The following is a 17,929-nucleotide window of genomic DNA, read 5'->3' on the forward strand; positions in this document are numbered from 1 at the left end:
CATAACCCTTTTCCCCAAATTTCCTTCCTTCCTTCCTTCCTTCCTTCCTTCCTTCCTTTCTCTTTAGTCTTAAGACACAATATTTTAAACAAACAGCCTGCTTCCAAGGCAGCCTGGAAGTTTTCCACTTTGGAGAAATTAATTAAACATAAAATAAGTGTTTAAATACAAAGTTCAATGCAGCAAGGATTATTGCATCTTGGCTGCATCTATCTGTCAACCTCGCTAACTGTTCGGCTGTCTGTTGGAGGCAGGGTTACTGAATCGGAATATTCTCAGCGTCTTGGTCGTTCAAAAACAAAGACGTTTGGAAAGTATTAGAAGAGGCATGCTTTGCTTCATAAATTTTATTGTCAGCTGGCGATACAATTTCCTTATTACAAAGTTCTAAAAGTCTCCCGTGGAAATATTTAGGGGCCACAGGGCAAAAGGGGAGGAGAGGAAATTCAAACGTGTGACTCTGTGGTAAGGAGGAGTAGGTAAAAATCAAGACCGGAGAACGTTCCATATTGCCAGTTGGAGGTGTGAATTTCTATGGCAACTCTGCCCGGTTCTCTAGTCTAGCTTTTGTTTTTTGGGGGTTGCATTTGTTTGTTTGTTTTGATACTGGGGATTGAACCTGGGGAGCTTTTACCAACTGAGCCATATTCCCTGCCTTTATTTATTTAGTTTTATTTTAAAGACAGGGTCTCACTAAATTGCTTAAGGTCTTGCTAAGTTGCTGAGGCTGGCCTTGAACTTGCCATCCTCCTGCCTCAGTCTCCCCAGTTCCTGAGATTACAGGCGTGTGCCACCGCGCCCAGCTCTAGTCCAGCTTTTGAACATGGGTGCTGCTCTCACTGGATCCTCAAAACGAGGTTTTTCTCATCGATCAATTCAAATCAAAGCCTCCCAGGTCCCTTTGCAAGCTCAGTGTGCTTCTGGAAAGAGCAACCTCCTAGAGCTACAAGATTCCCACTGGGGAGCCAGCCCGGGCTTCCAGAGAACCCCTTAGTGACATTCCCAAGTGAAGGCAACATTTACAAGTCTACTCACCCAGGGTTCCTTTTAGATTAAAACAGATCTGGTTCTTGCCAGAGACCAGCTGAATTCTGTGGAATTAGCTCATGGGCTGTACTTGGAAAATACTCATCGTGTATCACTTTTCTTAGAGATAAGACATTTCCTTTTCCCCCAAGGTGCCAGGATCTCTACGTTGACATAATTCTGCACAAATCACTCTGGTGGTGTAACTTAGAGTGTCCCAATCCCCTTTGGACCCTGGCCTCTGTAACTGGGCCATCACTCACTTAGTCTCACCTTATCTTTAAATAAATGTAACCAGAAGGGACTTGTTCAGCTCGCCACCTCTTGAGTGATGTGAATTATTTATATGGTCTTCAGACGCATTCGTTAAGCCGCACAGAACCAAGTGCAGAGGAACTGTTTGTCTCTAGTTCCGCCAGAAGGGTAAGACCGCAAGGTCGGGGTGAGTAGCAAGAACATCCCAAAGATTTCCCCTGGCTTGGTCATGAAGAATAGGGATCACCTGGGGTTGTTGTCTTTGGCAGGATCCGGGGCAGTTGAGTTTCAGAGGGAGCTACTGAGGCGTCCCATCAGGAAAAGATGGAAGCCCTGGGCCCTGGCCCAAAACCGCCTGACCCTCAGCAGTAAGCCCTGCGGTGCAGGCTCTGAAATGAGGGCCTCTCTGAGCTTCGAGAAAAAACATATGGTTAATAAAAGGAAGTGCAGGAAAAAACCTGCAGCTGCCTCAGAATTTCCATAAAGAAAATCAGTCTGGAATGATCCCTAACACAAAGGCACGTTCTGGTTAATTGAACATTCTGGTTAATAAAGATTGACCACATGGTACTGAGAAAAGGATGAGGTTAGGAGTTACAAGGGCTCTCCGGAAGCCTCACCTGGCTTCATCCGTCAAGGAAACACCATATTGTCTGCCACACATGCTTGGTAGGAAGAGGAAATGGAATAATCTACCCAGGAGGGCTTTCTGAACTCCAAGGTGTGACGTCACTGTCAGCTATGCACTGATGTCATTGATGGGCAAATTTCAAACAATAAAATTCTGGGACTATCTTCTTTCCCTCAACCTTCGCCTGAGCCTGCTCATTTTCCCATGGGAATTCAGAAGGCATTTCTCCCACCCCACCCCACCCCAAGCTTCTAGCCCTGGCTGTGCCTCGTAATTACAGCCAAATAAACTTCCTGGGTATTTGAGATTTGTTTGTGATTCTGGTTTAACAAGAACCGTCCCTGATTCCCATGGGACCCTAGAAGAGTCAACCTGGAAGGGAAGCTAATAGGAATTATCTAGTCCAGATGGTTCAGTGTATCCCGTGGTGGAGTCTTTTCAGGGACCCTGGGTGGGATCAGGGGAAGCCAAGGGCTTTTGGGGGCTCCTGGTGTTATGAAAGATTCATCTGGTATGTTATGAAAGACTCTTTTCCTAAAAGGATTGCAAAACTAAAACAACTTTTAAAAAAAAGCCCAAGATAGTCTGCACACCTGGAAGAAAATTAAAGCTAGAGAGAAAGAGCTTTCAAAAGAGCTTCATCGACCTTGAGACTCTCTCTAGGACGCAGTCATTGCTTTGAGTGTCCTCTTGTATCTCCAAATGTCAAGCTGCAGTGTCTCAGTGGGAAGAGGCTGGGCCCACTGAGGTTACCAGGGAGGGACGTGTCCTCTGTTTCCCCGGGGGCGTGGAATAAAACGGGTTCTCCCAGATCTTCTATGTGCCTGAATATTTGGATTGCAGATACTGCTTGACGGATGCTGGGGTTACATCCTGAGGAATCTACCCAAACATGGAAAACATCATAATTCGAGAATGCATTTGATACCCCTAGCCTACGGAACATCCTGGCTCAGCAACACAGTGCACCTCTGTGCATTGTTTCCTCTTGTCATGGCTTGACTTGGAGCTGGCTGATCGCGGCTGCACAGCATCTCGAGTGAGTACCACATAACACTAAGCCAGGAAGAGGTTGGAACCCCAGAAACACCACTCCTCCCTAATGCATATTGTTTTCACATTCTCCTAAAGTTAAACACCCTAAGCCAAACCTTTGTATGTCCGGGAAGATCTGTGCTTCCATGTGAGGGAGGGGGGGGGGGGGGGGGGCACCTGTCCTAAAAGGCATGCTCCTTATTGTCTCAGAATCTCGGTATTTCATGACATTCCACAAAAGCAACAGGAAGACTCTGAAACAGTCTAAGCAACCCATTGATACAGTAAAATATCTTAGCGTATCTACTGGCATTTGCTTTCTGGTCACTGTGGAGTAACTATACCAAACACCTGGAGCTCAGCTGCCTGGAAGAGCCAATCAGAGGGATGGGCCAGGCATAGTCATACAGTCAGTGTGGCCTAAACAAGGATCTACCATCTCTGTTGCTAGGACTGCAGCCCCCCAAGACTTGACCTTTCTGTTTTTCAGGAGAGACTGGGAGCTAAGTTTCTATATGATGTCTCCTGAATTTCAACAGTGTTCTATTTGAAATTCCTGAGGAACCCCATACAGGGCCAATGGTGCATGCCAGGGATTCATGCCATCATGAACCACGGGCTTGCTACTTCTTTTTTGGTTGTATAGCTTTTAGTAATTTTCTAAGTACCTTTTCTTTTATTCTCACTTCCTGATAAGGCAACCAGCTTCTCCCAGTAAGCACTGAACAGTCCTAGGTCCTGGGAATTCCTGACTATCAAACTGAGGTGGCTGGTCACCCCGGGGCTGGAGAGAGTTGGACATGTTCTGTCAGTTGTTTCTGAGTGGCAATGAGTCACCTGTTTTAAAGTATGGAAGCATTTGTGGAATCAGAGAATCCAAATTCAATCCTCTCTGATACTTATTTACACTTACGGAAAACCTGAGCATGCTCATTTTCCCCATCTATAAAATGTGAATATAAATGACATCTACCAGCCAGGCTTGTTGGGATTATACCATAAGCCTGAACATGAAGTGTCAGTCCCCATGACAATGGTTGTTATCATGATTACAGGGTGACATTGAGGGAATGAGAAGTTTGATCCTGGCATTCTCCAACCTTTGCCTCTGCTGACCTGCAGCTTCAGGTCCTCTGAACCCCTGACAGGTGTCTGCTTATCTTCTCTTAGGCCCCTTTTGCTGTCCCCTCCAAGACACAGAGGCTTAATGGGGGAGGAGGTATTTGGGGAGGAGGCATTGCTCCAGGGAAGACTGATTCCATCACCTGGGTAGCAGTTCAAGGTGTTGTGACCTGTCTTAGTCCGTTTTATGTTGCTATAACTAAATACCTGAGATGGGATGATTTATAAAGAAAAATGTGTTTCTTCAAGTTCTAGAGGCTGGGAAGCCCGAGAGCATCCGGTGAGGGCCTTCTTGCTGCATCATAACATGGTAGGGGGCATCACGTGGTAAGACAGAGCAAGTGTGCCAGCTTGGTTCCCCCCCCACACACCGCTTCTTGTAAAACCATAATGCCATCCTGGGGACCTCATCCTCATGAGTTCATCTAATCCTAGAAACTCTCCAAAGGCTCTGTCTCCAAATACCATTCACACATGAATTTGGTTATGAAGTTTCTATCACAGCAACTCTGGGGACACATGCAAACTACTGCACTGTCTTTGTGGGGCCTGGAACAAACTTAGGTGCTGAGCCAAGAGAAGGGAGTTCACTTCATCCCACCTTCTCTGCTTCTTGGAAGTTTTGAGTTGGGGACTGGACAGCAGGCCCAGCTGACAGGAGGTGTGGCTTCCGCCCCAGCTAGGTAAATTGAAGTTGCAGGAAACCTCTCCCTCAGCTTCCTATAGGTTTACTCTAAATACCTCACCTTAGATCTGGTGAAAGCCAAGCAAAGAATTTTCATAAGAAAGTCTATCTAGTGGGTTTTGCTTGCCTGTGTTTGTTCCGTGACCAATACCAAGTCTGCCATAGTTCACGTTGGCCAAAAGTTATTCTAAATAATGCTCCGTAATCTATTTCTCAGACCCCACGAAATCACCAGTTGAGAAGGGAGCTACGTCATTCAGTCCCTTCTGTGATTTCTAAGGAGTTATTTGGAGCTGGGGAATCCATACTACAGGGCTTTCAAACTCAGTATTGACTAAATATCAAATTCCTCAGGAGACAGAAATGGCTCCAGGGAGATTTTTTTCCCCAGGGTCCCAAGATCTGTAAATCGAGATAATTCTACGCATTGCTGCCCGAGTATGGAAATTACCAACAAAAGAAATTAAGAGCAGGAACCCCGTGATTAGACTAATGCATTGATCAAGTCGTTCTTCTCTGTTTCACTGCCAGCGCGGCACATAAATAATGTGTGGGCAATTACCGTGAGTAAATTATATGTGTTTTATAACCTTCCGTGTGCATTTTTCCTTTAAAAAAAAAAAACGCAACAAAACAAAGCAAAACAAAAATCTTCCTCAGGGGAATTGGGTATGGGGGCGGAGGGGAGAGTAAAATATATTTTTAAAATTTTCTGTGTGGCGGGGGGGGGAAGAGAGCCGGGCAAGGTGGCATCCTCTCATTGACGATCCTTTGGTGGCATTGGGTTTCCCAGGGTCAGATGAACCTCTCCCAAACTTTCTCCCTGTTCTGCATGTAACTCTTCCTTCACTTGGCAACTGTCTTTCTGGAACCACCATCTGTCTTTCTGCCTCTGTTCCTTCCCATCTTTTGCCTGTATGGCTCTGCCCCGCACCATCTCTCCTGGGCCTGCTGACCATGGATGCACAGGGGGTAGAGGTTGAGGTCCCCACTGTCATCTTCTAGGACTGGCTTTCTCCTCAGATAATGCCATATTTCAGTCAGCTTTTTTTTTTGGGGGGGGAGGGTGCTGTGACTGAAAGATCTGACAAAGAACAGTTTTAGGGGAGGAAATGTTTATTTGGGGCTCAGGGTTTCAGAGGTCTCAGTCCATCCACAGGCTCCAATGAGGCAGAACATCATGGCGGAAGAGTGTGGCAGAGGGAAGCAGCTCACAGGATGATGAGAGAGACAGAGAGAGAGAGAGAGAGAGAGAGAGAGAGAGAGAGAGAGAGAGAAAGAGATTCTACTTGCCAGATGCAAATCTATACCCTAAAGGCACATCCCCAGGGACCCACCTTCTCCAGCCACACCCCACCTGCCTTCAGTCACCACTCACTGAATCCCATCAGGGATTAATTCACTAATTGGGGTCAGGCTCCCATAACCCCATCATTTCGCCACTGAACCGTCTTTCATTGGCTCCCACATGAGCTTTCGGAAGACACCTCCCATCCACACCGTAACAGGTGGGAGAGAGCTTCCAGTGGATGGGCCACACAGGCAGCCCGGGTCAAGAACTCACTAACTGGGCCAGCATGTCCTTCTGTTGGCTGTACAGTCGCCACTCCATGCACCCACCCACAAAGGGTTCCCAGGGAAGCCACTTTGCTGCCCTACCACCTGCTCTGCCTGGGTGCACGGAGGGACCAGCGGTCTCGGTGCCCATCCTTTGTAAGACAGCGGGTCCGGGCTACAGCCTGCTTCTCCTTGGCCTGGTTCCGGGTGGCCATCCCACCTCGTCCATCCCTAATTCTTCCACAGCAGCCGTGGCTGACCATGACCAACACACCAGGCCACACACTCCTACACAACGTCAGGTGCAGGACGGACCTGGAGCCCTAACCCACCTCCAAGAACCTGGGGTATGTTTGTGGAGGTGGTCGCATCCCAGCTGAGTTTTGGAGATGGAATCGGAGTTTTCCAGATTCTAAGTCGAAAACACAACAGCCAACACACTGGACAGAGGATGGGGCATTCAAAGTAGAAAGGACATCTGATCTACGCTTCATGGGATTTCCTTTTGTATCGCCACCCCCCGGGACTTTTCTAACCTGTGGGACCTTCCTCTACTCTGTGCTGATGGCTCTTCCTCTCATTGTGACTCTGGACAAGGCAAACAGAATGGGGGATGGGCAGAGACTCCCCAACAAAACCGCTGAGGGTTTGATAATACCCAAAGAAACTGAGGCCTCTTTTCACAAAAGTGCTCCATAATTTGTCTCATCATTTTTAACCTTCAATCGTTTTGACCAATTTTGGCAAAATGTAAGCACTCCTAAACACTCAGAGCAACTGTCTCACTTGGATCTGTATCAGCCCCTTACCCCAGAGGTCTTCCTTGACATCTGGCAGCTCCCTGGAGGGTGTGAGTGTCAAACAAGGCGGGCTCACTTTCTGGATTGGCCACTCCTGTACAGGATGGTGGCAAGTTAATTATATCCCCTTGAACTTTTATTTCCTCATTCATGAAAAGGTGTGACATGTAGCACTACTCACAATAGACAGGACATGTAAACAACTAAAGTGCCCATCAATGAACAGATGTGTACATGAACACACACACACACAGAGGAATATTACTCAGCCATAAAAAAGAAAAAATCCTGCCATTTGCAACAACATAGATGAAATTGAAAGGGATCAAACTAAATGGCATAATCCAGACAGAGAAAGAAAGACAAATACTGCACCATCTCACTTACATGCAGAATCTAAAAAAGTTAGACTTCTAGAAGCAGAGAGTAGAATGGCAATTTCCAGGGGTTAGGGGAGGGAAAGGGGATGGGAGGTGTGAAAATGTTGACCAAAGGTTATAAAAGTTCAGTTATTAGAAGAATAAGGTCTGAGTAGCTAATGTAGAGTAGGGTGACCATAGTCAATAAGTTGATATTATTATTATATAGTTGAAATTCGTTGAGAGTAGATCTTAATTGTCACATACAAACACACACACACACACACACGTAACTATGTGAGCTGAAGGGAGTATGCACTAATTTGATTATGGAGACGATTTCACAGTGCATTCATGTATCAAATCACTATAATGTATACCTTAAATATGCAAAATTTCATTTGCCAATTATATTTCACTGAAAGTGGGAAAATAAAATTGAATTAAATCAAAAAGTGTGACAGTAGCAAACAGAGAGGTTACTGTAATAACGGAGCTAGATCACGTCAGTAAAGCATCTACGCCAAATCCTGGCACATGGTGGACAACAACTAACACACACGTGTGAATTTCCTTCACTCTCCTTGAATCCACCTGCAGTCTGCCCATTCTCTGTTCTTGGTAGAAGGATGAAGAAAACCATCAGGGAATAGCCAGAGAGTTCCTGAGTCTTCAAAGGCCTCAGACAGCACTATCCCTTATCCTGGGGTACCAATATCTCTTTCTTCTCTGGAAGAAAGGATGCTAGCCACTGATGTACCAAGTACCCATTTTATTGTACTTATTCTCCTTAGAGCATCTTTTGAGAATGTTAGTCTCCAGAGAAGCAGTTTTCTGCCTGGATTTGGAACTGGTGTTTGCTCTAGGCTATGGATGGGCAGACTCTTTTCCTTGCTCTGAGCAAGTTCACCTGCGTCCTTCCCTGGCCAATGTCTCCCTCTTTTCTTCAGTAGCGCCTGCCTACCTTCCTGGGGTAGGGTTCCTAGCTAAACCTTCCCATCTCTCTCTATGCTTTCCGGCTGACTGCACCAAAATATAAAAATCTTGATTTAAGTATTTTTGTATTCAAGGACCATACGCAAGTGTTCATTTGAAGGTTCAGTGGCATTTTGAAATGAGAACATCATATATAAAGATGTCAGAGATGGAGCCTCCCACAGTGAGGTTGAAAGAGACAGAGGAACAAAATGAATAAGAGAGTTCCTGGGATCCAAGAAATTTTAACATCTCATTATTTAGATTACCCTACATATAATTTTCCAATATTTGGTATTTTAGACTTTTGAAGGTATTGGTTAAAATTACTTCATGCCTGACATCAATTTAGTTGTATTCATTATCTAGCTAAAATAAAACCTTAAAAATAGCTGATTAGAGTAAGTAAGCAATTTTCTGATAAATGCAAATTCTCCACCATTTCCAAAGGAGCCCTCACAGCAGACAGAAATAGAAGGGCCAGGGGGTAATGGTTCTTCAGAGTTTCGGCATCCTGGCATGGAGCGACGTGGCTTTGGGAATGCTCATGATGCTTGCAGGATTTGATAGTGCTTGGAACTCACCCAACTCTCCCCAGCAGTCGCTGCCTCCATGACAGGCCAAGGGCTCCGGACTCCACTCACCCTAACGATGGCGATCGCCATGTGATCGTCTCATGTACTCATTGCCTTGGTGGTCGCTCCCAGCCCTCTGTGGGCCCGTGAACCGCAGGATCAATATGTCCCTGTCATCTCAGAAGGAGCACAAACAGATGCATCTCGGCATCTGATCTGGGCCCCCGTGTGGAGATCCTTTCCCAGAGATCTAAAAGGGGCTCAGGCTCCTAGTCACCTCCTTGGAACTCATGGACCCTCAGCCTGGCTGGGCCTCAAACGCAACACCGCTGGCGTGTGCCTCCAAACCACATCTGTCCCAAACCTCAAATCTGCTCCTGGTTCCTGTCTGGGTGGCAGTTACAAGGAACATCTGTGGGAGACGCTCGGTTCTGGAGCAGAGTGGTAGAAAGAGGAAGAATCCATCGCCCCATACAGACATGGTGGGTCAGGGAGATCAGAAGGTGGGTGTCCATAAGCTGCTGTCATTTAGAGAGGCCTTTCTTACAAGACCAGAGTTTCAGCTCCCAGAATTTTCCAAGTGTCTCAATTTCCAAACTGAGATACTCCTTTGAGTCAAAGCATTTTCTTGGAAAGCTGTAGGTCATGTCTAGATACGTCACTGACCTCTCACTCCCATCCGTACCCTGAGTGTCTGGGCTGCTATCCTGTGACCTGAACCCTGTTTCCCCTTTTGCCGGGTTTGTTCCCCTGTCCACAATCAGGACTGTGTTTCATTCCAGTTCTGGACAGAGGTATGGCCCTCAGGGTTCCCACTCCAGATGGAGCCTCAGTCAGAATGCACCAGTACAGCCAGATCTGAGGTTAAAATATCGAAATACGGTTGTCCTGGTTGAACAAGAACCACTTCTCCAAGCCCCCAGAAGGCTTCCACCACTCTTGCCACCCCAACTCTTCCCTCAGATCCTTGAATTCCCCACAGTCCAGGGACTAAAGGGTCAGTATTCAAGGAAGCAGTTCCCTGCCCATTCATTCAGTAGCAGCTGTTGGATAATTTGGATATTACCATTTCTCCTTCCAGGTAAAGAAACAGGGGCTTAGCTTCCCTCCTGCACCTCCATCCCTAGAAATCCAGGGCTCCACTGCCCCCTTACAGGGAGTCTGTTCAGGAGGGCCTGTGAGATGGGCCACTGTCACGGTGGTCCATGTTAGATGGGCTGGGCTGAACCTACCCCTGCTGTACAGAGAACTCCTGTGTTTCAGGCTGATCAGCCAGCGGCAATCTGGCCACTGCCATCACCTTGGAGGATGATCAGTGGACATCAGCTGTCCAGTCATCAGGCAGCCTACAACAGACTGGACCAACTACCACTGACTACTCTGTGCACAATCACGCTGGGGACAAGGACCCCTATCACTGAACAAGGGAGGCCTCTCCTGCGGATACTGCTGACCTCTGAAGTCAGTCTCCACTATTGTCCCAGCTTCCAGGGTCTTAATTAAAGTAACCTTATCACTTATTCTTCCCCAAATATTTGCCTGTGACAGAAACAATACGCCTGGAATCTCAAAATACCCTTCCTTTCCAACAGTTGACTCTGCTGGTCAGCACCGCCTTTGCTTAGAACTGTTTGCCTTTCTCTTTCTCTGAGCATGGCTGACAGCACACCCTCTCTCTAGGGCATCAAGGATGGGATGCTCCAGCTCTGAGCTGAGAGTCAAAGCCAGGGGTTCAAGAAGGTGTGTAGATGGCCATGGGCCTTCTATCCTTCTTCTTTGGCATCTTGTTCCCTTTGTTCTTTGGGGACATTGGTGATTCCTGTCCCCCAACGCTGGAATTAGTCCCAGGACAATCCTCTGTAGCACAAGTTTCGCCATTATCCTGAACAACTTCATCTTTCAGTTCTCCCCAAAACACAAACGTCCCTTTCCTCGACCACTATCCCCTCAAGCCAACCAGAGTCCAAGCCACGTGGACCTGTCCTTCCTAGAACTGCTCCATGTCTGCATTTTAAACGCCCCCGATCCACACTGTTGCTATAACTCCCTTTGCCTCTGACGTTTGCTCAGGGACCCAGGAGTGGGATTCTGACATCCTCGGTTCCCCAGAGCCCCCAGCCCTCTCCTGACTCTCTCTCGGGATCCATTTTTCTTCCTTTGCGCACACGCCCCAGCCACCTGCTCTGCCCCAGGGTGCTCACCTTTCTCTCAATTCCTCCTCTCAATCCACTCTTCTATGATCTTGACCCATGTCTTCAATTTCTTCACTTTTGTGAGGTGATGTTGCACCATGTTTTGAAGAAAATATAAAAGCCATCTAGAGGAAGCTCCTTCTATCCCCTGCCACCTTGTTCTCCCAAGTTCGCCATCTTTATCATTTGCAATGGAAGAAATGCCTCTGTCAGAACAGAGAAGCCCTGCATCTGCACCCAGGATGTCCTCCTCCTCCTTTCATTGGGCCCCCTCCCCATTCTCCATATCTTCATCCATCCCTGCCCTGTCAGCTTGGAAGTTGCTCCTGTCTCCCATAAAAAAATAATATAAAATGTCTTCCTTAAATTCTGTACCTCTTCTAGTTACTTCCCTACTCAGAGAGATCTTCTCTTCTTATTCTCTGCCCACTCCCATATCCATTTCCCTTCCCAATAACCTATAAGTAACGCATAGCTTTTTCTTTTCATGTCTTTTTCAAGGTATGTATAGATGTTCTTGTGCAATTTTATTTTAATCTGTGTAAATGGCAGAGCACTCATTATCTGTTTTTATTTTATTTTATTATTCTGTTTCCACTGAACACTGCACTTCTACGCCCACACCTGTGGCCCTGTGTTTATGTAGTCTGCAGTTTGACTACTGCATGGTCCCCCACCAAGGTGGGCATTCATCAGAGGACAGTCCCTTACCCACCAGAGATGGACATCCAGGATTCTTCTAACTCCACATCACCACAGGCAAGCTGCAAGGTACTCTTTGTTGAGGACCTTCTTAGGGATGTGGACAAAGAAGTACAGGTGACAGGTGTTGAGACTCACCACTGCCAGGGAATCTTCCAGAATGCTTGCATGAATCTGCACCCCCACTGGCTCCATCTAAGAGTTCCCGAACCCCTGGTGTCCTATTGGTGCTCAGCATCCTACAGCTGTCTATTTTGCCAATCGATTAAAAGGAGCACCTTCTCATGGTTTTGATTGACATTTCTCTCATTATTTATTGGCTAGAGTGTCTATAAACTTTTTTAACATTTGTGATTTCTTCTTTTGCTTTGTGTCCTTGGTCTCTTTTCTATTTGGGTTGTTTCTTTGGTTGGTTTGGTTGTTTTTGCTGATGTTCTTTGTATTATTTAGATATCATTCCTTGCTGGTCAAAAAAAAATTGCAAATGTCTTTGTCCCATCTGTCATTTGACTCTCAATTTTGTCCATCGTTTCCTTAACTGATGATAAATTGACCTGTTGCTGTGGTTTCACTTCTCTGAGCGGCTCTGGAACACATCTTTGCTTCCTCATTTGTCAAAGGAGGGTAATAAGGGTACCTCTGCACATGGCAGTGTTGAGGATTAAATGAGATGGTCCTATAAATCAACAGCGAGGCTCCACAACGTGGAGGAGCTGTAACACTATCAGCAGTATTAGTGGTCGCTGGATTTTCTTTGGGGCTTTTGGGTTCGTCACTGACAACTGAAACAGGAGCTAATCAGAAGCCAGATCAATTTGTAACATTATCTCTCTTTCTGACAAGAACCACCTGTGCTCAACACAGCAGTCCCAGGTAGTGGTCGCCGAGAAGCCATGCCACCCAGTCCTTTGCTGAGAACAGATCTCGACCCTGCCTATTCCCTGAGGACCTTTTGTATTTAATGTGAGTTGCTCCGACAGCGGTGTGAGACCCCGGTCAAGTGTTTTGCAAGGTTCCCAACTCTTCCAGAAAGACTTTAGCATGCGGATGCCTCCTTGATCTGTCTCTGCCCATCAGATGAGCAATGGGACTTCCTCTCGGGGAGGAATGACTTCAAAAGCTGGCTGGGTGAGTCAGAATCACACACACACACACACACACACACCACATTTCTTCCCTTAACACAGAGAGATTTGAGAATTACAAAGCGAATTTGCTGGCAAAATGCACTGGGGCTATTAATAAAGACCAGAGGCCATTGTGAGATATTTAAGTTGTTTTCACAGATCTGATCTTGCCTGAGAGATCTAGAGGTCCCTGGGAACATAGCCGGATGGTGAAGGCCCGTTCAGGATGTGACAGAGGAAAGGCAGACATCAGGCCCTGCCCAAGTCTGTCCAGGTAAGTTCCAACTGTGACAGTCCTCACTTTGCAGACCGAGGACAGAAAAGGAAGCAAATCCCCTCAATAGAGCATAGCTAGTCAGCGGTAAGGTCAGGCATGGAAATGGCTCGTCTACCTATAAAGAGGCCAGTCTCTCAAAGGAGACTTTAGAGACAAGATCTAAACCTTTGCCTGCGGTCTATGTTCCAGGTAAGTTCCTAGGAACTCAAAATGATCTGTTGAAAAAGATCCATTGTAGGACAAGTTTGGACACCATCCAGGTTGACCTTTGAGATTTCACAGTAGCAAATAATGACATCAGCCACTGCCTTGAGAATTCAAGAAAATTGTTTAGAATTCAAGAAAATTCTGTTGAAAATTAAAGCTAGATCTCTTCCGAACACCACCAGTATGGATGAAATCTAGACAGGTAAACATTCATTCAATTATCGAAACTCTAACTTTAGAACTGGTTTGAGTTATGCATGGCTAAATGACAAATTAACCCCAAACTTCTTCTGGCGATTGGATTGAGCTCAGGGGCACTCAACAACTGAACCACATCTCCAGCTCTATTTTGTATTCTATTTAGAGACAGAGTCTCACTGAGTTGCTTAGTGCCTCACTTTTGCTGAGGCTGGCTTTGAACTCCGTATCCTTCATCCTCAGCCTCCCGAGCTGCTGGGATTACAGGTGTGCGCCACCTCACCTGGCTACCTCAAAATTTAAAGGCTTAAAACAATATGCATGGTTCTTTCTGTGAGCCAGGAGTCTCACGGGCCTCGGCTACCACTTCTAATTCGATGGTTCTCCCACATGATGTCCACCAGAACCTCAGTCATCTCAAGACTTGACTGGGGAAAGATCAACTTCCAAACTCATGTTATTGTTGGTGAAACTCAGTTCCCCACAGGCTGTTGGACTGAGGACCTCAGCTCCTTGATGGCTGTTGGCTGGATCAGATCCTTGCCATATGAGCCTACCCCACATGGTAAACTGCCTCACCAAAGTGTGCAAGCCGGAAGGGTCAGAAATCACAGCAGGTCAGAAATCACAATTTTTGTAGCCTAATCATCTTTGTCACATTTCACTGGTTAGGAGCAAGTTGTAAGTTCAGCCCACCCTTGAGTTGAGGGGACATCACAATTACTGGGAGGCAGGAATCATCAGGAGATGTCTTGAAGCCTGCCCTCCAAAGAATCACCCAAATATTGGGGGGAAATGAGAATTTCTATTCAATCAAAGATACTTTGCACCGTTAATAGACAATGCTGGAAAGAGAGGAGGTATTTGTAGTATCAAAGACTAAGGAATTCCTACAAATCCATAAGAAAGAGAGTAGAATCCCCCAAAGGAAAAAGATGTACAAAGGCAAAATCTCTTACAAAAGAGATTAAGAAAGCTAATTAATAAGCATATAAAGAGATATTCACATTTTTGGCAATTAGAAAGACACCATTAAAATGAGATCATACTTCATACCTTTAACTGGCAAAACAGACAGCTGGATAACGCTATGTGTTGTTAGGGACATGGGACTCTGGTCACTGCTGGTGGGAATGTAGGCTGGAGTGTCCAGTCACCCTGAAGCATTTGGCACCATCTAGTCAAATTTAATACCAGCATCTGCTAGGACACAGCGACCCTGCTGCTGGCCACGTATTCCACAAAAGTGCTCAAACCTGTCAGCGGGGATACTCCTCTGTCGCAGAGCCTACAGTGATAGAGAGTGGAGTGGCCTGGCTGTAATGGGTGGGCATCAGGAAGCACCCCAGAAGCAGCAGATTGTGTGCTTACAGAGCAATAAAGCGGGTGCCTGTGAAATCATGCTGCTCTAAGGAAAGAAATAAGAAAAAAAAGCTAGACAATGAGGTCAATAACACGGTACCATTTATGTAAATTAAAAATACAGGCCAACAAAGCAAAAATACTCATTAAACGAAACTCGGCAGTTTCTTCTAGGAATCAGAGTAGTGGGAGGGGATAGAGGAGACACATCTCCCCTCCGTGTCCTCAAGGGGATCAGGGCAGGACCCCCCAACCGATATCAAAGTCCCTGAACACTCAAATCCCTCATGTAAAATGCTGCATTATTTGCATGTATCCCACATGTATCCTTCCATACACTTTAAATCATCTCTAGATTACTTATAATACCTAATAAAATGCCTACACGTCGCTTCATTTCTGAGGATTCAGCAGAGCACATAGCAAATTCAAAATTTTTGCTTTTTGGCGCTTTCTGAAAATTCTTTCTAATATTTTTGATCCACCGGGGGTTGAATCTGGAGATGTGTAATCCGTAGATATGCAGGGCCAACTGTATCCAAAATAAGAAAGGGATTATATATAGACCAGGGATAAAAACAGTTCTATAGATTGAAGAATAGCCCTCTATTCCCCAGGAGGCGAAACTCAAGCACAACATAGCAAAGAATTCCTGCCAAACTCTCTCCCCTCTGCTGAGTTCGCACCTCTACCGTCGGCAGGTCCCTTATCTAGGTTATGTAAGTTCATTTTTTTCCCCCTAATTCTATTGGTTCTCTTTAGTTTTACATGGTGCTAGAATATACTATGGCATAATTATCAAAGCATGGTATATAATTTGTTTAAATTCAGACCCCAGTATTTCCCCTTTCCCTCCCCCTTCTCTCTACTGATATTTTTGCTATTGACTTATAATTGTTTGTGGGTTTTTTTTTTTCTGTCAATTAGTGTCTTGTGGATGTACATGTAGGTGAGATTCACTGTGGTGTATTTATATGTGTCCATGGGAAACTTAGGTCAGATTCACCCACTGGACTCTCCCTATCCCATCTCACCTCCTTTCCTTTCAATCCCCTGTATTTATTCCTCAGATCTTACTTCTATCCTCCCCTGACCCCATTTTTTTATTAGCTTCTACATATCAGAGAAAACATTTGCCCTTTGATTTGGGGGGGATTGCTTATTTCACTTAGCATGATAGTCTCCAGATCAACCCATTTACCATTTATCAGTAATAATGTCATTCTCTATAGCTGAGTAACATTCCATGTGTACCTATACATTTTCTTTATCTATTCATCTGTTGAGGGGTACCCAGGTTGATTCCATAGCTTATCTATTGTGAGTTGTGCTGCTCTATGGCTGTGTCGCTGTAGTATGTTAATTTAAAAATGTTTGGATAGATTTCGAGGAATGGGATGGCTGTATCATATGGTGGGTCCATTCCTAATTTTTTGAGGAATCTTCATGCTGCTTTCCAGAGTGGGCGTACAATTTTTCAATCCCACCACCAATGTATAAGTAGACCCTTTTTTGAAGGAATAAATGCCAGTTCATTTGATCCCAGGATTCTTTTTCCGCATCAGAGCTACGTATAACAGAATTTGTGCTCTTGGCTTACACTTTGGAAAACATAATTCATGATGAATCAAACCACTGACTTGACTTTCATTTTGAACTACTCAAATGTTTAATTTGACCAGAGATGAGATCCTGATGTGGCTAATAACCATCTCCTTAAGACGCTGAAATATCCTTCTTTTATTGATCTGTTTTATTTTTATTTTATTTCACCTATTTTTATTTATTTTCCCCAGTTTCTCAAATACCATCTCCCAGTGCTCAAGACTGGACAGCAAATAATCAAACTCTTGGTTAAACCCACAAAAAGAAACAGTGAGTTCTGATGCGGGGGTGGGAATCAAACACATATGCCATCCAGCTTCCCAAAGAGATCCTAGCTTCAAATATTATCAGCACCTGGCAGGATGAGACTATTTTATGTAAATGGATTCATTATTATTAATTTCTGCTGGGGCTGAACGATTTATGAGCTGCTTTTCGAATGTAGAAAAGTACTTCATGAATCAGAAGGAAAAATGTCCCCCAAAACCAGCATCGATAAATAACGACTTTTATTCATGGATCCCGCCTATGGTGTCTTTTATCTTCAGGAAGGTTGGAATGGAAATTACAACATCACTGCGGGGTGGCGGTTGGGGACAGTCAGGGAAGCAAGGGGTCGAAAAATTGGAGAGGTGGTTCTCAAGACAGCCCCAGTGGGCTGCAGAGTATGACTGCAGAGATGACCTTCCTGGGACTTGCTCCTCCCAGAGACCATCTCCTCCTCTCTCCCTGCTCTCATTCTCTGTAAACACAGGCTGGATTGAAACGACTTCCTGACTTTGCCACTTGCAAATGAGGTTTCAGGGCTGGGCTGTGCATCTGATCTTCCTAAAAGTCTTCATTCATGATCACACTTGGATTCGCCATCTGAAAATGGTCAAAGGCTAAGCAAAAGTAAATGGCAGTCAAAGGTGCCAACTCCGGGATTCTTTTGCAGACATTACTAGGGCCACTGACCTGCTAGGTGAGCACGGTAAGGAGCCAGAAAAAGGGCCTATGTAATACTGGATTTCACATTTCTAAAACCCAAAGGCAGGCGGTAGCAATAGGGGCTCTTTGGTCCCAATTTTACAATAGTATTTCCAGGTTCTGCAGATTCGAGTATTCTTTTTTGGGGGGATTACAGGGGATTGAACTCAGGGCCACTCGACCACTAAGCCACATCCCCAGCCCTATGCTTCACTCATTCCTTATTGTTGTTGTTGTTGTTGTTGTTGTTATTGGTAAAGGGGATTGAAC

This window comes from Marmota marmota, unplaced genomic scaffold, assembly GCF_001458135.2.
Source record: "Marmota marmota marmota unplaced genomic scaffold, marMar, whole genome shotgun sequence".
Taxonomy (NCBI): Eukaryota; Metazoa; Chordata; class Mammalia; order Rodentia; family Sciuridae; genus Marmota; species Marmota marmota.